Source organism: Venturia canescens, chromosome 8, assembly GCF_019457755.1.
Source record: "Venturia canescens isolate UGA chromosome 8, ASM1945775v1, whole genome shotgun sequence".
NCBI classification, from domain to species: Eukaryota; Metazoa; Arthropoda; class Insecta; order Hymenoptera; family Ichneumonidae; genus Venturia; species Venturia canescens.
The window spans coordinates 4,057,443-4,080,169 of record NC_057428.1 but is presented as its reverse complement, the minus strand read 5'-3'; the positions used below and the strand labels follow the sequence as shown (position 1 = coordinate 4,080,169).

The window sequence follows — 22,727 nt, the reverse complement described above, 5'->3', positions numbered from 1 at the left end:
TCAGGACTACGCTTATTGCACGTGCCTGTTGAAAGTAGGTAATCGCGCATGCGTACTGTGCACGCTCGAGCCATTAAAGAAAAGTTTTCTTAAAAATTTAAATAATTTTGATCTGAAATTATCACCCACTTGTTCAAAATACGTTTCTCTAATGATCCGCATTAATTTTCTGAACAAGAAAAAGTTTCTTTAATTAAAATTTAATAAAATAAAGAATTTTACGAGTCTAGGGAATTTTGTAAAAGCGAAATTGAGTTGGCAGCAGTGAGCGCCTCGCTTTCCGAGCGCCGCTTCGCGAAGTGACAGGTTTTCAACATGGCCGCCGATGTAAACACTCGTGCGTGCCATGTCGTCGAAATAAAGTGTTAGAGAGTGTATTTCGCTTCAATACATTGAAATTGCTAATTCTGTTGCATTTGTTGTGCATTGAATTTTGTCTATCTTTCACTTGAATTCTTGAGAACAAGAATCGAAGAAATCTGTTCTATTGAAGAAGTCTCTACATCCCTTCATTCCTGGTATAAAGACTGGAAAAATCGCCAAAGTCTAAGGATAGATCTGAAGCGATAATTTTTCACATCAAATTTTACGAAAAATAGATCTTTTTTCGTCAAAACAAATATTATAAACCGAAAATCATATCTCGGGCCTCATCACGCATTTCTCCATGCTCTTGGGTTCCTAATGGCATGACAAATTAGAGTATAAGGGGGAAAATCACCAAAGTCTAAGGACAGACCTGTGACGAAATATTGTTACAACCCACTCCCATTTAATTTAACCAATTAATAAGAACTACTCATTCTAATCATAAATAATAATCATAAGTGTTCAGGAATTAGCAAGTTTTCGGTGCCGGCGAGCGCTCTCGGGATCGAGCGCTCGCCCCACCGCGGGCGTCGCTAGCTCGCGGGCTCGGGAATTCGGGAAACGTGAGACAATGGGCTTTTCGTGCTCTAGTTCTCACGCTCTCGCGGGGGGTCAGCACGTACTGGACACGCAATTCGGGCACGATCGACGTGACGTGTGGCGCATGCCCACGGCGCGTCTTCATCGATCTCCATATTGATTCATTAGCCTTTGATCCGGTCGTACAGCGTGCTGACTTGCCCCGTAGTCTTTATAGTCCAGTCACCTTAGCATAAGTTCTATTCAAGAGACCTAGAGGTTAGCCAATTTTTTTATAGGTTGTTTGGACCTACAGGAATATAGCCCTGAGTTTTCGAACAAATCCGACTTGCACTTTTGCAATAAAAAATTATTGAAAAAAAAAAATCGATTTTTTTGAGTTGGTGCTCAGGGAACGCATCTGATCGAAAAACTTAATACATGAAAGTTGTTCGGCATAACGTCCTCTATAAAAAAGGTCTCATACAAAAATGTGCTATCTTTGTTAATTAAGCAGTTAATTGCAAATAAAGACAAAAAATCACAACTTTGTTTTTGCTGCTACAATCGTTTGTTTGTAGAGTAATCGGTTTAAAATTCATACAAGATGTAGGGAATTCAATGCCCAAGAGAATGGTGCCAGATTTATTAACTTGTGAGATATAGTTTAGCAACAATTTGCGATCTTCGAAAAAACTTTGACATCTGATAGAATTTGGCGATGAAGGCCTACAGCGTAGAAAAAAATCGAGGAGCTTCGTGTCACCGTGCACAAACTTTTTGGAAAAAATAAATCGTTTTTGTTGATAATAAATAGTGTTTTTTGACGTTTTAAAAATTTTGCTTATAAACAAATAGCAATTCTGGACAAAGATACAAAGATATTCGGAAAAATCTTGGACCATTCGATGCGTTTTTGGAAAACGAACAATTTAAAAAAAAAAAGTCGCAATATATCTATTACAGACCGAGATATGAATATTTTTATATTTTTGCAAATATCTGTTGTTGATATTGAGATTTTTGCAAAAATCAAATTCGATAGCCTTCCGTAGGGTTCCGGCTATGAGATTCGATAAAATACTGACCTCCAACAGGGATTTTGTCATCACGGTTATCCGTGTAATCTACTCGACGGCGCGCGGCCGAGAGCGCGGCGACGGCCGCTCGCCCGGGCGCGGCGGTGGGGGTACCCCCTCGCGCTCCGCAGCGCCGCTCGAGCGACTTAGGTAACAAATTTGATAATTCCCCTTAGAATGGTCGTAGAACGATGTTTTTTTTTTATTTTGCGTGATTTTTTCTCGCGAACACGATGGTTCCATTAAAAATCATGTCCGTCCCATAGGAGAGCCGCCACGATCGATTTTAAAAATTCCACATATAACCATGCTTTAAATTAAATTTAAATTGAATGATTTTTAATGGTACCATCGTGTTCGCGAGAAAAAATCAGGCAGAATAAAAAAAAATACATCGTTCTACGACCATTCTAAAGGGAATTATCAAATTTGTTAACTAAGTCGCTCGAGAGGGGCTGCGGAGCGCGAGGGGGTACCCCCACTGCCGCGCCCGGGCGAGCGGCCGTCGCCGCGCTCTCGGCCGCGCGCCGTCGAGTAGATTACACGGATAACCGTGATGACAAAATCCCTGTTGGAGGTCAGTATTTTATCGAATCTCATAGCCGGAACCCTACGGAAGGCTATCGAATTTGATTTTTGCAAAAATCTCAATATCAACAACAGATATTTGCAAAAATATAAAAATATTCATATCTCGGTCTGTAATAGAGATATTGCGACTTTTTTTTTTAAATTGTTCGTTTTCCAAAAACGCATCGAATGGTCCAAGATTTTTCCGAATATCTTTGTATCTTTGTCCAGAATTGCTATTTGTTTATAAGCAAAATTTTTAAAACGTCAAAAAAGACTATTTATTATCAACAAAAACGATTTATTTTTTCCAAAAGGTTTGTGCACGGTGACACGAAGCTCCTCGATTTTTTTCTACACTGTAGGCCTTCATCGCCAAATTCTATGAGATGTCAAAGTTTTTTCGAAGATCGCAAATTGTTGCTAAACTATATCTCACAGGTTAATAAATCTGGCACCATTCTCTTGGGCATTGAATTCCCTACATCTTGTATGAATTTCAAACCGATTACTCTACAAACAAACGATTGTGGCAGCAAAAACAAAGTTGTGATTTTTTGTCTTTATTTGCAATTAACTGCTTAATTAACAATGATAGCGCATTTTTGTATAAGACCTTTTTTATAGAGGACGTTATGCCGAACAAATTTCATATGTTAAGTTTTTCGATCAGATGCGTTCCCTGAGCATCAACTCAAAAAAATCGATTTTTTTTTTCAATAATTTTTTATTGCAAAAGTGCAAGTCGGATTTGTTCGAAAACTCAGGGCTATATTCCTGTAGGTCCAAACAACCTATAAAAAAATTGGCTAACCTCTGGGTCTCTTGAATAGAACTTCGTAAAATATGGCCTAAGGTGATTGGACTATTATATTTCTTTTCGACCACATCTCTCTAATTTCGGGTTTTCTTTCTAAAAATATTGTGCTCATCGCATTCGGGAAACTATCGACTACAATGGGACACGGTTTTCGCGACCGTTTTACAAAGGATTCCTCATATATTTCGGGATTATCTTTCGGGCAAGCGCGAGCACGTGTCGGCTGTCTTTCGGCATCGTCGAACGTGTGTTCGATGACGACGACCGGGTCACTTCTCACTTGTTACTTCTCACCGGGCTAATCTTCGGGCCAATTATTCATTGTCGGGATATTCCTTTATTGTTCTTTTCATCATCACCATCAAATAAAGAACCATCTTTTTACACATTTTACACCGACCTGCATTGCGTCATTTATTTTCCCACCAACAACAGATCTTCACGCAACAATAAGAATAACAAGAAAAACCAGAGTATTGATCGGAAAATCTCGAAAGGATTCCGAAGGCTATAAAATTCGAACCAGCTATTGCAGAGAAACTGCAATAAAAATTAATCCGAAATCTGGAACTAAGGAGGACAATAGGTGATTCTGTACTACCTCATATTCAAGAAGAATCGGGCTACTGTGACTCAGTCACCACTCTAACACGACACGGTCATTAAACGGCAGACGACACACAGGCGTGACAGGACTAGAGCCAAGAGATGACGTAATCCGCTACTTTCCTTAATATGTATTAACAAGAGACGTGGTAGCGGCTCGACGCCAAGTATTAAAAAAAAAAAACGAAAGTGTAAAAGAAAAGTCAGCGCGAGCCCTGCCGCACTCTTATATACGCGAATATGTCGATTTATGACGTCATAACGTTTTTCAAACCGTTCTCACGGATAAACCATTGTAGATAAAAATCTGAAAATTAGTGATAATTTTTTTTCGATTTTTCTCTTTCAATTGATCCTTATTGCAAGTAAATCCGTTTACTCAATCCCGAGATATGATGATTTAAGCAATTAAAATCGAATGTTTCGGTACGCTCTAGTCGCTTGGAGTCAGAAAGACTTAAGTAGCGTTTGTTTACCTTTGGACATACGTCCTTTGCACGATACGTTACTTTTGTCCCGTTTCGTTTCGCCCAGTCCACTGAACGCGATATCCCCTCTACTCGCGCCCGATTGAGCGCGAGAGACAGCGCGCGAAGACTCGTTCCCTCTCTCTCCCACTCGTCGTAACGTGGCGAGAGATCTATACGCATATCCAAAAATGTTCTCACGTTCTTTTTAATGCTACTGCACCGCTGGTTTAGATATTTGGATGCAACAAGGCGCATTTTGAAGAGAAGACATTTAGCTTTACTTTGGTGTATTCGAAAAGTCTCTACGACTTTCATTACGGGTACTACATCGTTTCAACAAACATTGATATTTTCGTTCGTTTGATTTCTTTTTCAACTGGGCCGCAAGTTCAGATAAAACAATTTGTCTCCTCAATTTTCGATATATATTTTTTTTTTATTTTTCAGCGGAACCTCGAGTACATTGATTGTGGTAACTGTAGTAAAACAATGGGGTTTTTTGGAAAATTCGGAGAGAAAAAATTTTACTTCTTCAATTCCAACACATTCAAATTTTATCAGATTTTTTTGCTAATTTTTGTCAACCAAAAATTTCTACATGGTACGTTAATAAATTGATCTGGAATTTTCGAGAACTATGGAGCCGTATTAGAATATACAAAGTGGAAAAAATTTCATTTTTACTTTTGATTTTTTATTATTAATCGGTTGACTAGTAAGCTTTTTTTCTGGTTTTCGTGCCAAAACTGGCACGAGTCAATAAATTACCGAAATACATGAAAATTTGTTTCTTGGGATTTTCGAGGTTGCTGATTTCATTCCCAATCTTAATTTTCATGTAGCTACCTTCGAAAAGGATGAAAATAAGGGTTGAAAGTGAATATTTCTGATTTGCTAGCGGCATGTTTTTATGTTATATTAAATGGAAAATCCAAATTTTTTGGGATGAAAATGAATAAAATTCACTAACCCCGAGGGGGTGAAACATGAGGGTTAGAGGTAAAATTTTCAGATTTTTCAATGGGAAATTTTTGCGTTATATTACATAAAAAATGTTCGTTTTTGAGGGTACCAGATTCTTTCATCGAAGTAAAATAAAATTCGCAACCTGCGAAAGGGTGAAAAATAAGGTTTGGGGATGAAATTTTTAGATTTCTTAATAGGGAGTTTTTGTGCTATATTACATGAAAATTCTGAGTTTTTTAGAACACTAGACTCTTCTATTGAAATGCACCCCCAACCCTCATTTTTCACCCCTTGGCAGATCGGGAGTTTTGGTTTAATTCGATAAAGGACGTTCATGATCTACAAAAAACATACAGTTTCTATGTGGAAAAGCATAAAATTTCTCGTTGAAAAATCTGGAAATTTCACCCTCAAACCTTATTTTTCACCCCTTAGGGAATAGTGATTTTTTTTTCATTTGAATAAAAGAGTTTCGTGTCCTAAAAAACTTGCAATTTTCATGTAATGTAAAAAACTTTCACATTGAAAAATCTGAAAATTTCACCCCCAACTCTTTTTTTTATCCTTTCGCGGGTGGTGAATTTTATTTTATTTCGATAAAAGAATCTGGTATCCTCAAAAACGAATACTTTTTATGTAATATAGCATAAAAACTTCCCATTGAAAAATCTGAAAATTTCACCCCAACCCTTATTTTTAATTTCTTCGGGGATAGTGAATTTAGTTCTATTTCTAAATTCTATTTCTAAAGAGTCTAGTGTGGAACTTGGAATTTTCGGGTAATATCGCATCAAGAGACTCGGTAGAGTCTCGGGACAAATACATTGACAGCCCTGTCGTCTGCTGGCCCGAGGCTCTCGCCGAGTATACTTTCTCTGAATAAAACGATTCGCCGTGGTGGGGGTAAAATTGGCAAGTGATTTTTTTGAATTACCGAAGTTATGAGTCATCTGAGGCTTTGAAAATTGAACTTTCAGCTAATTAAGAAATTCTCTTTCGATTGCGCCCAAAATCAACACGATCGGTGGCGTAATTGCTGAGAAAAAACTTTGCACGGGCTCAAGATTATGCAAAAGTTACTGACACATCACGAGTTCGACGTATACGTATACGCGTTTTGACGTAGTTAGCGGTAGTAGAGTTGTTGCCTCTACGCATTCTGATTGGCTCAACGATGTCGGCTCCTCCAGCTGCTAGGCCGACCGCGGGTGAGGCTCAAGTGTTAGAAGGCCTACAATAGCGAACAGGCATTCTGTATATCTATATATGCGTTATACAGAATGCAAGTGTTTTGAATTCCAACAAAACACGTATTATGGACCGGAGCCGATACACGGCATCTTACGAGAGAAGCTGTTAAATATACCCACCTTTTTTCACGAATACCAACCCCCTGCCACCAAATACTGGCTTCACCGAGGACTTTCTTCTTGTTGCGCATGCGTAGTCCCTAGCTCGTGGCGTGAGCCGCGTCTTTGTTTCATAGCGTCCCTCATCCAGCAAGTTGCTTACTGGATGCCGTGTATCGGCTCCGGTCCATAATACGTGTTTTGTTGGAATTCAAAACACTTGCATTATGAACCTCCGGCCGATACACGGCATCTTACGAGAGACGTGTTTGTTTTCTGCTGGTGACTACGCTTTTCTCGTTCTCCCTTCCTTTTTTTTTTTTTATTTCAACGCTATGTGAACGAGGATACATGGAAATTATTAAAGATAAAAAGGAATGATAAGGTTTCATAATAAAATGTATGCTAACCGAACACTTTCTTGTCGTTAAGTTCTAACTTCTTACACCGCCCGGAACGTTGACGGCAAGGTCGACCCTTCCTGGCATCGAACTTCTTTGTAGTAATGCTTCCGGAAGGTCTCCACCGACCTCCAATTTCCTCTGTTGAGGATCTCCTGGATCGGGGCGTTGTCCAGCCAACCTCTTGAGGCGACGGCGGAGCGGATACTCCCCGGGGATTGCTCGATTCCTGCTTCTTTTAACGCCGACCTTACCCATCCGGCGATAGCCGTGCGAGAGGCTGCTTTCACTGGGCCTGTCAGTGAGATAAATAACTCGTCGACCTCGGAACCACTTCGACGATCCTCGGACATTTTGAGTAGCGCTCGGATCATTGTGATCGGGCAAAGCCAGATATTCTCGTGCTTCGAAAGTCTCCAGCCTGATCGTGAAGCTTCGTCTATCCGTCTTCGACCCAAAGGCCGGCCAGAAAACCAACTCCTCTCCTAGATTTTGGAGGAAGTGCGGTGAAATCTTGAGCAGGGTTAAATCGTGAACTCGCCTGCCGGAGATCAGTAGCAGCAGCGCTGCAGTCCTTCTCGAGAGCTCGAATAAGGTCAGCCTTTCAGCCCTCGTGCTTAGCCACCGCATCAGGATCGAAGCGTCCCATATCTCTGCTCTCATTTCTCGGGGTCTTGCCACCGCAATTGCTTTTAAGATCTGCTGGACGAAAAAATTGGAAGCCAGGTTTCCCGCAGGCGTGCAGAAGGTTGCGACTGCTGACTTGTGTACTAAGACCGTACTGTATGCTAGGTGTTCTCGCAAGTGTAGGTGAGCTAGAAACCTTGCAAGATCCTGGGCTCTCGGACGTGTTGGGCTAATCTGGTGTTGACCGCACCAAGCTATCTACCTCCGAAGAGGGGCTTTGTACGTTTCTAGAGTAGACCGGTGCCAGCTCGTTGTTAGCAAGGATTTTTCCTCCTGGGACCAGTCCGTGACTACGTCCAACCACCCCCAACCTTCCACACTTGGAGATATAGTCGATCCACGTCCGGTGGCGGTTGGCCCGTCGAAACGTCTACTAACGTCTGCTGTAAGTTTCGAATCCGAATCGGCGGTTCCTTGCTCCTCTGCTGCAAGTCCGACAGCCAGAATGTCCTCTCCCACTTGAGTGCCACGAGGAGAAATTGGCCCTTGCTGCTGTTCAGGTGCGCAAGAACTCTGGGGATGAGGCTGGGCGGCGGGAAAACCCAGGTTAGCCCGAACTCCCACGGTCGACTGAACGCGTCGATAAAGTAGGCGGATCGATCGGTCGAGTCTCGCGAGACGTAACGCCTGCTTATTGCGGTTCTTTCGGAAGCGAATAGATCGATCTCTGGTTTGCCCCATCTCTCGAAGATTTCTGTCGTCGCTTGTGGCAATAAGTGCCATTCTGGGAGTGTCTTTCCTCGGGAGAGTCGGTCGTCAATGCCGTTGTACCTTCCGGGCAGATAAGCCGCCGATAATGTCACCTGCAGGTCGTCCACTAGTTCCAACAGCTGGAAAGTCAGGTCGAGTAGGCCCAGCGACTTCGTGCCTCCTTCCTTCCGGATATAAGCTACCAGCGTGCGGTTGTCCGTTTGGAGCAAAATGTGCGCCTTCTTGAGTCTGTGCGCTTGGTCGCTGATTGCGGCGTAGGCCGCGTACATCTCCTTTAAGTTGGAGTGCCAAGCCTGCTGATGCGTTTTCCAGGTTCCCGAGATGCAGACCCCGTCTAATTGGGCTCCCCAACCCGAGTCCGCAGCGTCCGTGACGAGAAAGTGCGTTATCTGACTCTCGTGAAGGGGGGACCTCGAGGTCAGCGCCCCCTGCTACCATTTCAGCTCTCCCAGCAGGTTCTCGGGAATTCGTTGTCGTTCACGAGGTCTGCCCTGTTTGAACGTGACCAAAAATCGTTGAAGGTGACGACAGTGCAATCGCCCCCGGTGAATCACGAAGTTGGCGAAATTGCAGTGTCCTAGGATACGCGGAAATTGTTCGAGCGTTCCGCTTCTGTTCGTGAGGAGTGCGTGGATCAGACAGCGCATTCCCTGGATCTTTTTTTCTGGCAGGCCTATCTGATTTTTTCGTGTGTTCCACGTAACGCCCAGGAATTCCAGCTCCTGGATTGGCTCCCGGATGGTCTTCTCGTGGTTTATGTGCCAGCCGAGAGATTGCAGTAGCTCTACTGCTTCTGTGGTCTGTTGCCTCAACCTGGCTCGCTGTTGCGAGGCCAAGAGGAAATCGTCTAGATAAACAATTACCCTCATCCCCCGCGACCGAAGGAGCTCTGCGATCCAGTTCGTGATCGTCGCGAAGGTCTGAGGGGCAGAAGAGAGGGCAAAGGGCAAGCTCGTCATCTGTAATAGCTCGCCGTTGTATACGACGCGCAGGAAGCGACGATGAGACGCTGTAATCGGTACGTGAAAGTACGCCTGCGTCAGATCCAACCGCGTCATCCAGTCTCCCGCCTGTAAGAATCCTGGGACTCTGAAATGCGATATTAGTTAGAAGCTTCTTACCCTCACATGCGCATTGAGGCCGCGCAGATCGAAAATCGGCCTCTGCTCTCCGTTGCTTTTCGGAACTAAGAAAATTCTCGAGATGAAACTCGGATTGTCCTCTGTCGGCCACTCCAAGATGCCCTGAGCTTTGAGATGGTCTATCTGTGCGGACAACTCCGGGGAGGTTGCCGTCGTTAAACCTGGATTGCCTCCAATTGCCTATAAGGATCGGTTTTGAAATTAGGGGAATCTTTGATGCTGTTATTAGCCTTAAAACTACTGGAGGGGCTTTCAATTCCCTCCATCTTCTCTGGAAAAGGGCGAGCTGCCCCCCCGAGAAGCTGCGTTCCCGACGATAGTCATTGGGAACGTTTCCGAAAGGCTTCCTCGCCCTTGCCTCGAGGTTCCTTCTTTTCTCCTCCTTTCGGGTTCCGATAGTAACTTCGGTCCTGTCGACGATTCTCTTTCGCCCTTGGCGCCGAGTAATTTGTTCTGACGCGAAATGGCTCCGGCGGTTCTTTCTTCCTCACCTCCTTTCTCGCTGTCAGATACGTCGGACTGTTCAGCCACGTCTGTGTGCCGCCGAGGGACTGTACGAGGGGGAGGAGTTTTTCCTTGCCGAAGAGGTATTCTGCACTGGGTGGGACCCTTTGGAGGGCCGCCTGCACGTTCTTGTTGGGCACCTTCCTAAGAAGCTGCTCTCTTCGCTGCTCAATATGCTCTGCTCTCTTTCCGCAGATCACCTGTAATATCGAATCGAAATCATTTACCACTTGTGACTCCGGGCCGAAAGTCGCTGTTAATCTTTCCAGCAGGGTCTCCGGCTTGAAGTCTGCAGGGTTGGCGAACGCCCAATCCATAATGCCCTGGAGGTTGGCTCGCAGCAGTCCGTTCAGCCCCAAAACTGCCTTGCAGAGACCCGCTAGCGCCCGTTCCGACGAGGTGGCTGCGTCTCTTGACTTGGCGTCCTCGAGGTGGCATAGTTCTTCGTTGACCTTAAGCTCCCGGAACCCTGGAAACGCTAGGAATCTCTTCAGCGTGCTCGAATACCGAACCTCACGCCACTCGTCCGAGCCCAAACGCTGAAGCTCGATCAACTTCTCAAGCAGTTCTGGCGCTGGCGCCTGAATCTGCTTGGTTTCGTCCACGTCCGTGGATAATTTAGCCCAGACCACTTCGACTCGCTGTGGCGCTGCCAAAAAACACTCACTCGAAGTGAAGGCCCGCTGGGGATTCTCTTGTGCCCCAGCCGGTGCCTGAATATGCTGTGCCAGAAGGGCAGCAAGACAGTCTACCTTATGCTCTAGTACCTCAATCTGTGAGCTGAATGCCGGACGATGCCTCTTTGCGGAGGGTTGGTCTGCCTCTTCGTCTCCCGAATCCTGAGAACCCCTCTTCTTGCTCCTAAGTCTCCTCTTCGATCTCGTCTCCAAGGGGTTCGACCGACATCTTTCTATCACCCTGGTAGTTTGCTTGAGGTACACTGACTCCTTGACACTCTGTACTCTAATTCTTTATGAAATCAATTTGAATTGTCCGTTAGAAAAATTTGCGTCTTATCAAGGCGGAAATATTCAACGCTATGAAACAAAGACGCGGCTCACGCCACGAGCTAGGGACTACGCATGCGCAACAAGAAGAAAGTCCTCGGTGAAGCCAGCATTTGGTGGCAGGGGGTTGGTATTCGTGAAAAAAGGTGGGTATATTTAACAGCTTCTCTCGTAAGATGCCGTGTATCGGCCGGAGGTTCATAATGCCTGTTCGACATTTTAGGCGTTCTAACTTTTGAGTCGTACCCCGACCGCGCTCAGACTCCATGGATATTATATTATATATATATATATATATATTGTAACGGTACGTTAGTGCTTGTGCACACCGTCACGCCTGGATTCGAGCAATTCTATATTAAAGAAGAGCGGGCATGAAGGAAAAACAAAAGTAAAATGAAATTAAATTGAAATGACAAATGCTTTATTCAATTTTAAATTGTTTTGAACCAAATTACAAAAATAAAGGCTTTGAAATCGAGTTTTTTTCGCTTTATTTTAATCGCATGTAAAATTTTATTTCCGGTATTTTTCTTTGTAAGAATAATTTTCGTTTAATTAATTATCATAAACTTCGCATGAATTTACGCTCGCTTTTATTAGAATAATAACAATTAATAGTATCGCTTGCAATAATAATAATTCAATAATTCTCGCCAACGCTGGCCTTGATAAATTTTTAATTAATTTTGTTTGATAATTCGATCATTTGATAATTTGATAATTGAGCTATAATTTTTAGAAACTCACTTTTTGACTCTATACAATCCAAATTAATTGTTCGAGTGGATTTTTCTGATCGATCTCACTCTTTTGACTCGATATAATTCAAATAAATTGTTTTCAGTGAGTTATTTCGCTTTTTGAAATAATTTAATTGGCTCTAAATGACTCGCAATTGTCTCGTTATGAGAATAAAGAAAACTTGTTTGGTTTTAATGATTTTTAATGAATTTAAAAGAGAATTAATTGAATCGCCACTCAGAAAACAATGACTCATTGATGGAAAAGAATCCACCCAGAGTTCTTGAGACAGAACGAAACCGAACTGTCCCGGCCCCTCTGGCGTGGAAAGGTAGGAGTCCTACCCAAGAATCTTGTGACCGAACGAAATCGAACGGCCACGGCCCTCTTGGATAGAAAAAGGATTGGAAATCTACCAGGAATCTTGAGACAGAACGGAATCGAACTGTCCCGGCCCTCCTGGATAGATCGGAAACTCTCACCTAAGAATCTTGAGTTCAAACGAAATCGAATGAACCCGGCCCTCTTAGCGTGAGAGAGGAAAGGTGTTATTCTGTTTGAATTCTGAGTGGGATAATAGCGATGTTATTTTACTCTTTGTTTTTAGAGCTATTTTTGAAATGAGTGAAAATTCTATGTTTCTTTATTCTCGATTTTATGGCGAGTTCACGCGGCGAGATCCGGAGGCAAGACTGGCTTTTTGTTTTGGCATGCGAGTCGAGCTCTCAGGGATTCGAGACGTGACTGGCTCCTAGCTCCTAGCGTGGCGAGATTCGATATGAGACAAGCTACCGGAGCTTCTGCGCTCGGGTTTTTATACTCTCCCGAACAAAGGAAATAATAATAATAATGCGCTTGGACTTTGTCCCTTACTCCAATTCGCTGCGCGACTTAATCTCGAACCAGGGACTCCCGCTCTAAATTCTCTGATTGGTGTGCTAACTCCCCCGCGTGGGTCCCAATTGGCCGAGTCGAGCTGCAGTCACACTGCGCATGTGCGAGAATTCAATAAAATTTAATAAAATGAATTTTGGATCGATTTTTATCCCTTTTAAGTCTTCTTCCATTATTTGATTTTGTTTTCTATTGATTCTGTTCACAAGATTATTTTTATTTGATTTTATTCATTAATTTGCTGAAGGCCACGTTCTTGCACGTGCCTGCTGAAAGTAGGTCATCGCGCATGCGCACTGTGCACGCTCGATCTATAAAAGAAAAGTTTTCTTAAGTTTTTAAATAATTTTAATCTGAAATTTTCACCAAATTGTCCACAATACGTTTCTTTAACAATCCGCATCATTATTTTCAATAAGAAAGAGTTTATTTAATTGAAATTGAATAAAATAAAGAATTTCACGAATCTAGGGAATTTTGTGGAATCGAAATTGAGTTGGCAGCGCTGAGCGCCTCGTTTCCCGAGCGCCGCTTCGCGAAGTGACAGTTTTTCAACATGGCTGCCGGTGTAAACACTCGCGCGTGCCATGTCGTTGAAATAAAGTTCTCGAGTCGGTGTTTCGCTTCAATATATATATATATATAAACCACGCGTCAGTTTTCGATCATCGTATAAACAAACAGAGTTTTGACATTATGAAATGCGTGTGGGATAAATAAAAAAAACTTTCGTCATCTAACGAAGTGCATAGTACTAAAACCTGTGGAATGCTAAACTAAACCGGTATAAAAGCAGTCGCGTAAATGTAGTCTGTGATCAGTGTGTGAAAAAGAATAAAATAAAAAAATACGCAGTGCATGTCGACGATACTTTTTAAGATTTCATTAATTCGTTTGACTGAAAATAAGTTTATCATATATCATTTGTAAATAGGTTGTATGATATCAATACATCGATACCCACATCCGAAACCACCCGAGACTTGTTTTCGTACTGAACGTCATTTTGACAGGTGAGGTTATGATCCCCAAAGTGCTGTTGTGTGCGGACTCTAATTAATAAATGAAAATGGTTAGTGAAAATTGGTTAATGTATATTTTGTTAAAACTTGTGGTATACTAAACCGGTATAAAAGCGGCCGCGTAAATGTAGACTGTGATCTGTGTGTGCAAATAAAACATATAAAAAAATGCGCGATTCATATATGTCAACGAAACCGTTCAAGATTTCATTATTTCGTTCGATTGGAAATAAGTGTCAACTGAGATAATCTTTCAATTAAACCAGAGTACGCGGAATATTGTCCAGTGTAAATATATCATCAGTTGCGTGATTACATATCATGTGTAATAATGTAGGTCATATATACGAGTTCCCTTTGATAGCTGTGTGGTAACGAACCGGCCGGTGTTTGACGTTACGAAGTGTGGGACAAATGTAGCAAACGTTCGCATAGTTAGTGAATAATATAAATAAGGCAAATCAGTTTATCAAAAATAGGTCTGGAAGTTGTAAGAAAAAATGTTCGACAACCTATAACGTCAAATTTTCTTTTTGCGATCTGAAATATTATGGTTGATAATTAATAAAACAAGAACACACGGAACTGTTAGTATATATAATGTAAGAAACTCCAATCGAATAAATGTTTTCTAATTTATTTCTTGTGTCATCGGTATTTTTGAATATTCCCACATTTTGCTTCCTATTGAGTTTGGCTCTGCTCTTTCCGATCCTTGTTTTGACTCCATCGGTTTGCAGCGGATCGATACATAGTATTAAATGGTTGCCTAATATGTGTCCTATAATTTTCTACTATTTCTTCATGCTGATTGTGGTAACATGATTCAAGTGGTTTCCGACTATGATCATCAATCGCACATTTTGTATATCAGATTCTTAAAACAGTTTCTGGTGTTGATATAAGTGTTGTTATACTTTTTCCACCTGGTCTGTCGAGTAATAAATTTTGAAACTTCTTCCAAAAAGTCTTTGGATGCTTATTTTGCTGATGATATGAAAAGTCGTATCTTGGGAATGCTGTAAGCAAACACAAATTTTGATCACAAAACTTATGGAATGACATGTATGTTGAGTATTTCCACTTTGCAAACTACAAATATGGAATTATTATAAAAAAAATTCATTCGAATAAGTCTACTGTTGCTCAGTTTTGGATGCGATCAAATATAATGCCTACCAACATCCCCAGAAACTTACAGAATTGCTGAATGCAATGTGCGCTATGTCATTTTAATGTAACATCATGACTTTTGACAACTTTTCATTATAATGCTGTAAATTCGGATCTTTGAAATACTGCAAAAATCTGCAAACTATACAATTTAAATCCTGTGCCATTCATTTTACATTTTGACTCTAACTGTAACATATATATGAAGTAAAAAATTGATTATAAAAGTCTTCAGTTGCTCATTTATGGATAGATTTGAAATTACTGTCTTCGAAGCTCATTGCGCAGATACATTGACTCTGAAATTTCTGTGGATAAATATATATGCGACGGATCACCCCTTATCTTTGATTATGGTAATATGTAATGGAACTTGGTTCGGCAAGGTTTTAAGTGTTCCTTTTCAAATAGTATTGAAGTTTGTATGACTGATACACAGCGAATACTTCCAAACTTTGATATTTCTGTGTTGCAGCATGTGTGCCAATCATTCAAATCATTTACTCCAACCGTATCCTGTAATCTAGAAAATATATCACAAAAGTCTTCCGCTTTTCTAAATACTTCAATTTTCCTTTTTCTACTCCATTGTGAGTTTTCGAATTTCTAAATTCATTTCTGAATTGTCCTGAAATGGTTTTCCTCCAAAACCAATGCAGGTACCTTAAACGTCTTTGAATTCTGTTGCTCTGTTGAATTAAGTTCGCTTAGTTTTTTTTGCTGCTTTGAGTTCTGGCATAATAAATGTTAGAAGTTTACGGGTACTTTTTTTCAGCAACTATCAAACTGTGGATAATTGAACCTTAGCGGCCGCTTGCAAACTTTGGAAATATATTTCATTGGGGGCACGTTTTGCATGAGACGAAATCTCTAGATTCAGAATGCAAAAGCGACATTCAAAGTGGGCAAATCTGTTGGATTTTTCGTGTCTTGAATTTGATCTATCTTTCATTTGAATTTTGAAGAAAAGGGATAAATGAAATCTGTTCTATTAAGGAAATCTTTACGTCAGTTGTTTCTTGGTATGAAGACTTGGAAAAAATCGCCAAAGGCCAAGGACAGACCGGTGACGAAATATTTCCAGTACAATTTTGACGAAAAATAGATCTTATTTCGTGGAAACCAACGTTATAAGCCGAAAATCATATTACGGCCCACAATACGCATTTCTTCATGCTCTTGGGTTCCCAATAGACAAAACATATTAGAAGACAAAGAGAAAAATCACCAAAGTCCAAGACCAAACCAGTGCCGAAATATTTTCAGTACAATTTTGAAGAAAAATTGGTCTTTTACGTGGAAACCAACATTATAAACCGAAATTCATTTCTCGGGCCTATCATCCCGGATTCCTCCATGCTGTTGAGTTCCTAATAGGCATAACATATTAGAGTATAAGGAAAAAAATCGCCAAAGTTCTAGGGCAGTCTTGTGACGAAATATTTTCACTATAATTTTTACGAAAAATTGGTCTTTTATGGTGGAAACCAACTTTATAAGCCGAACATCATACCGAGGGAAAATAAGATTGGAAAAAGTACATTTATGGTCCCTTATTTGCTGATAATTTCATGAAAAAGATTATCCCATAAAAAATGTTCGTATGATAATGGAATCTATAAAAATGTACCAAGCAAATAATTCATAGAAATTTATACTAAAATTCTATAACCGTCATAACATAAATGAGGAACTTTTGAGAAAAAAGGCGTGATATCAAACCATAAACTTCCCCTAGGGAAAAAAGGTTGGGACAAGTACATTGATGGTCTCTTGTTTCTGGATGACATAGAAAAAAGATTCAGAACCAGGAAAAAAATTCTATAGAAATAATAAACGAAAAATTGAAAAGTTCAAAAAAATTCGACAAAAATAAAAAACAATCGAAAAAATTCTGTAAAGAAAAATAAAAAAATTTCAAAAAAATTCATAAATATTGAAGACATGGAAAAATATACTATCCAAGTTACATGCAGTATAAAAATGTATGATATCAATTGGAGGCCAAGTTTTTATTGATAATTTGGAATATTTATCGAACAAATCGGAAACTTTAATTGAAATTCATGATAATTATGTTCAAGAAAAAAGTTAATGAAAAAAACTCATAACGGAAGTTACGTGCAGTACTAAAATGTATTATATCAATTCGAGGTCAAGTATTTATCAGTTATTCGAAATATAATCTCCGGCGACAAATGAGCGTTGAGAATCCTTGTCGGGCTCACAACGTTTTATCAAAATTACTAAAAAATGAATGAAAATAAAATCATTAAAAATTCACATGAAAGTCATTCGTTACTTCAATAAGGTACACACTTTAAAGAATCGATTCCCCTCCGACTTTCACGATCTCCTGGTATTATTCACAACATTCAACTTCGATTGGATCGGTACAAATTATGTTCAAATACGTCTTAAACGTACTTGTCCGGCCCATCACTTTTTATTCAAATTGCTCATTCGAAAACAAATCAAAAACGAAGTTAATGCATGTGTTAATATTAAGGAACAGTAATTCCCGAGAAAATAATTTTCCTTCGAATCACTCTTGTCAAAATGAAACGAAAATGAAAGATGAAGTTGATTAATCTATTTATATTATATGGAGTCATAATTCAGAACAAAATCATTTTTCTCCAAATTCCAGGAATCCACGTGTCGTACTCGACTAGTGATATTTATCAAAATGTGTACGTGACTATAGAAAAAAAAAACATTTCATGGCTGAGTAGGTTCGAAAGTTTCTAGTAATGTTCCTGATTATTTTTCATTTTCATTGGTTCTTACCGAATGGTATGTGTTCACTGAAGAAAATCAGAAGTGGATATTGCTATACGAACTTGCGAACAATCAAGTTCAAATTACTTGCAGATATTATTTTTATTTCTATCTATTTTATTATATTTGTCATTATAGAACAGTCCTGATTTGTTTTCGAATGAGCAATTTGAATAAAAAGTGATGGGCCGGACAAGTACGTTTAAGACGTATTTGAACATAATTTGTACCGATCCAATCGAAGTTGAATGTTGTGAATAATACCAGGGGATCCTGAAAGTCGGAGGGGAATCGATTCTTTAAAATGTGTACCTTGTTGAAGTAACGAATGACTTTCATGTGAATTTTTAATGATTTTATTTCCATTCATTTTTTAGTAATTTTGATAAAACGTTGTGAGCCCGACAAGGATTCTCAACGCTCATTTGTCGCCGGAGATTATATTTCGAATAACTGATAAATACTTGACCTCGAATTGATATAATACATTTTAGTACTGCACGTAACTTCCGTTATGACTTTTTTTCATTAACTTTTTTCTTGAAAATAATTATCATGAATTTCAATTAAAGTTTCCGATTTGTTCGATAAATATTCCAAATTATCAATAAAAACTTGGCCTCCAATTGATATCATACATTTTTGTACTGCATGTAACTTGGATAGTACATTTCTCAATTTGTCCAATATTTATGAATTTTTTTGAAAATTTTTTATTTTTCTTTACAGAATTTTTTTCGATTATTTTTTATTTTTGTTGAATTTTTTTGAACTTTTCAATTTTTCGTTTATTATTTCTATAGAATTTTTTTCCTGGTTCTGAGTCTTTTTTCTATGTCATCCAGAAACAAGAGACCATCAATGTACTTGTCCCAACCTTTTTTTCCCTAGTAATAACTTTCCATTGAAAAATCTAACAATGTTAGCCTTAGCGCTCGATTTTCACCTCTTTCAAGGTGAAAATTAAGCCCGGAAGTCGATTCGGCAACACAAAAAATCCTTGTAAACCCTTTTTCATTCCAATCGGTTGAAAATTTAAAACAAGATTTCAATATGTACGCATATCATACATTATTACCAGAACTGACCCGACTTTTTTTGTATATACCAGTCAACAGGTTATTCGCTCCGTGCGCGTAAAGTAGTGCGCTCGCACTACTTTGAAAGTGCGAGCGTGTGTCGTGTATACGTGTTCCCCCAAAAACGCCGGAGTTCCATTTACGGTGGTGCTGGCAGTATGCATGAATACACTAATACTATTAGTGCAGTATTATTAGATTTTTGGCTCCGCCCACGTACACAGAGCGAATACGTGGTATGAGATGCCAATGCTCGTTTTTTTAAAAACTTGTGAATTTCGTGAATTGTGAAAAAAAGTGCTGTACACCAAAGGTAGTTTCTTTGATATGAGACAAACATTTTATGAGTACTTTTTACACAATTCACAGTATTTTTTCTATGAGTTTCTCAAGAATGCATTTCAGTGTTTCGTGCCATTTCTTATTATAAAGAAATCGATCAATAAAAAATTCAAAAGCAAAAATGACACCTTTTCTACGTTGAATATTCTAATACGACTTCATGATTCTCGAAAAACCTACATCAATCCATAACTGTTTGAAGTAAAAAATTAAAAAAATCTGATATCATTCCCATGAGCTGAAATTGAATAAAAGGTAAAACTTTTCCTTCAAATTTCATTAAAAAACCTCATTGTTTCAGAGTTACGACAGTTTCGAGGAAACTGGAAATGGATCGATATTCTCGATACATTAATCATAAAATATAATGATACATTACATCGTACGATAAAAATGAAAACGAAAGATGTGAACACTGCGAATGAAAAACGCCTGTTGCGTAATTTATACAATAGATCAGAAGTTGGAAACCAAGCAAAATTAAAAATCGGCGATAAAGTACGCATAAGTAAATTTAAGAATGTATTCGAAAAAGGTTATACACCAAACTGGACAACGGAAATATTTACATTATATCGAGTTAGAAAAACTAATCCAGTTACTTATAATATAAAAGATCATCAAGATGAGCCCATCGCCGGTGGTTTCTACGAGCAATCGCTGCTTCGAGCCAAATATCCCGATATATATCTCATTGAAAAAGTATTGAAGAAGCGTGGCAGTCAGTTGTTTGTAAAATGGCTAGGTTTCAACAATACACACAATAGTTGGATAAGTAAAATTGATTTGTAAGCAATAAAGATAAAAAAAATTTCAAATTCTGATTTATTTTTACGACCTTTCCCCAACTAAGTTCTCCGCACGAAAAGCAGATTGAAGGAAAAAGAATGACAGAGTTTCACAAAAAAAAAAATTATTTTACATCAATTACAAAATATAATTACAAATGTACAAGTTTTTGAGGAAAAGTCCTCTCTTACAGAATTTTTATTACAGATCAATGTTGAGAACAAGTTCTCACTCTCACAATTTTTTTTCACATTCAATGTACAAATTGTGATGGTGGAAAAATCGGGATAGGAGGAACGATCCGAAAAAATGCGGCAGGGACTGAACCGGGGTTCGAACCCGGGACCTCTCGATTGCCGGTCGAGTGCTCTCCCAACTGAGCTATCCAGGCCGCCTGCCACACTTAATTCGAATCGTCCTCGTAACGTTGTATTCCACAACGTTACAAAATATACTCTCAATCTCTAACACTCATAAGCATACATTCGTATTTACAATGATCTATGCCTCCATAGCTTCTGAAAATTCGATAATACTGTAATGGCCCCATGGCAACGTGTCCACCGTTCCAGGTATAACATACTGCTTGTCATCGTGTGGACTTAGAGCAATTTTTGTCTCCGTGATGGTATAGACATTGTGTAATGTAAAGCGAATTGAAGATTAAGAACGCTTCATTTCAATCTGTTCATTGAGACATATATCGGTTTGTTAAATTTCACTTGGAGATTTCTCAACTCTACAGCGATTAAATTTTCAGCAAAAATACTTAGACTGTGAAAGTTAGGTTTAGCAATCATAGCCTCTGCTCCATATCGACCTGCCCATTCCGTTTACAGTTTTATTTGGACGTGACTACGAATATCCTCCATGGTTTTTCCAAACACAGCATTATTCATTAATTTGAATAGATTTTTTTCAAAATCATTTTTCGCACGTGTATGAAACCGCGTATTCAAATCAATATATGTTTTAAGCCAGGAAGATTGTTTAAACTTTAAGACTCTGTGTATTTTAGTATATTTCAAACCATGTTTTAAACACTGCTGTAATGCACGATAGTGTATGACATATCGTTTTTTCGCATTCACCATTGCAAGAAGCTTCTCCTGCTTGGTGCCCGGAGATTTGTCATGCGTTGGACAAAATGGCAAATCACTATGTGCATCGTGCAAATGTTTCGGATATTCCAGATCAACCTCAAGTATATAACCAATTTCAGAGTCTAATGGTAGATTTTCAATGTTGAAGTTTGCCACATCTTCAATCCATTCAAAATCTGCATAAGGCAAAGTTTCACTCATTGCCCATCCATACAAATTGTTAACATGGAAATACATTAAATATGATGATGGAACAGATGGGTCATACGAGTTCATGTACTTGTTATTGGCACGAGCATGTCTTTTGGAGCATTGACTAAGACCACCTCGGATCCCTCTCTCCACGAACAATACCATGTCGATGTCTGTGAGCAATTCAAACTTTACTTTTGTATATTTCATCATGGCATCCCAGGTATATCCGGGGAGAGTGTAGTAAAACGCAGGATCAAGACCATAACTTTTCAGGCAAGTATCGCGGAAATTCTCAAAAATATCGGCTAATAGTAATACGTCAGTCTTCAAGTATAAATCGCTGTATTCGCCGAGCGTTCGCGTTGAAAATCGTTCCCACACATTTTTTGCATGTGCATACTCCTTCTCGGAAACTGTTGAATCAGTTGAAGAGCTGTAAAATGCTTCCCGCGGTGGAAGCTCCGTTTCATCCAACTTTTCAAAACTATCAATATACTCTTATAGAAAGACACCTTCCGTGTCAATAAATGAAAATCGTTTACATCCTGAAATTGTGATTTCAACGTAGCGAGTTTGTCTGCAGTTAAGAATGATGCTAATTTATCGAGACTTGTATTGAGAAATCTGAAAGAGTCAATGAAACGTAATTTTATATTTTTTCGTGTGTCTTTGGTTGTTTGAACCGTTTTCGAGAAGGAGATTATCGGGAGCAAATCGATTTTTCCCGCGAACGCAGTCGCAACTTCTTTTATGATGAAATGCGCGTCATAACCGGATAAATTATGAAAAATTATTGGCATGAAAAACGAATTTTGATAGTTTATATTACAATTTGAATGAGCCGGACCTCTGAATTGGCCTGTCAGATGGCAATGATCGCGAACACGCTCATCACCTTCGACAAAAGGTTTCTCGCAAATATGACACTCTTTGTCTTCCCGAAATTTTTTCCACTCTTGCGGAGTCAATGCTTTCATTGGATCGTTCGTTAGAAGAATTTGTTCAACGCGCACAGCTAATTGTTTAAGTTCTTCTACGAACCATTCCACGCAGTCCTCACCTCGGCGTTCGTGATATCCCGACAACGAATCATTGTAAGAGCACTTTACATAATATTCAACGCTGAAGATACGATGATGTTGGCTTTTGTTTTTTTCCCTCTCTTCAGCGCTGGTCTTCTCCAGGATACATTCGAGGTCGGCATATATCACGAACGGAAGACGCTCCTTACGATTAGCGTTCGTGAATTCCAGCCATTTGTCGTTTTCGCCTGGTAGTCGAATAGCACAATCGTTGAGTACGCCGCAATCAACCTCATGGGACTGTAGCTTTTCGATGGTTGAAAAGTAATGGAGGCATCTGTAACAATAAAAAATTTCAAATTTTTAAAAATGTTTCATCACAA

General features: G+C 39.5%; 1 protein-coding gene and 1 non-coding gene across 9 annotated transcripts in view; one reads left to right on the top strand and one right to left on the bottom strand.

The window, feature by feature from the left end:
- Positions 1 to 22,727, top strand: part of rdgB (retinal degeneration B) — a 1,063,172-nt gene that overhangs the window by 816,563 nt on the left and 223,882 nt on the right. The gene's annotated exons all lie outside the window — the stretch shown is intronic.
- TRNAA-GGC (transfer RNA alanine (anticodon GGC)) lies at positions 20,335 to 20,415 on the bottom strand. Its single transcript has one exon. It is a non-coding gene; the product is annotated as a tRNA-Ala (tRNA).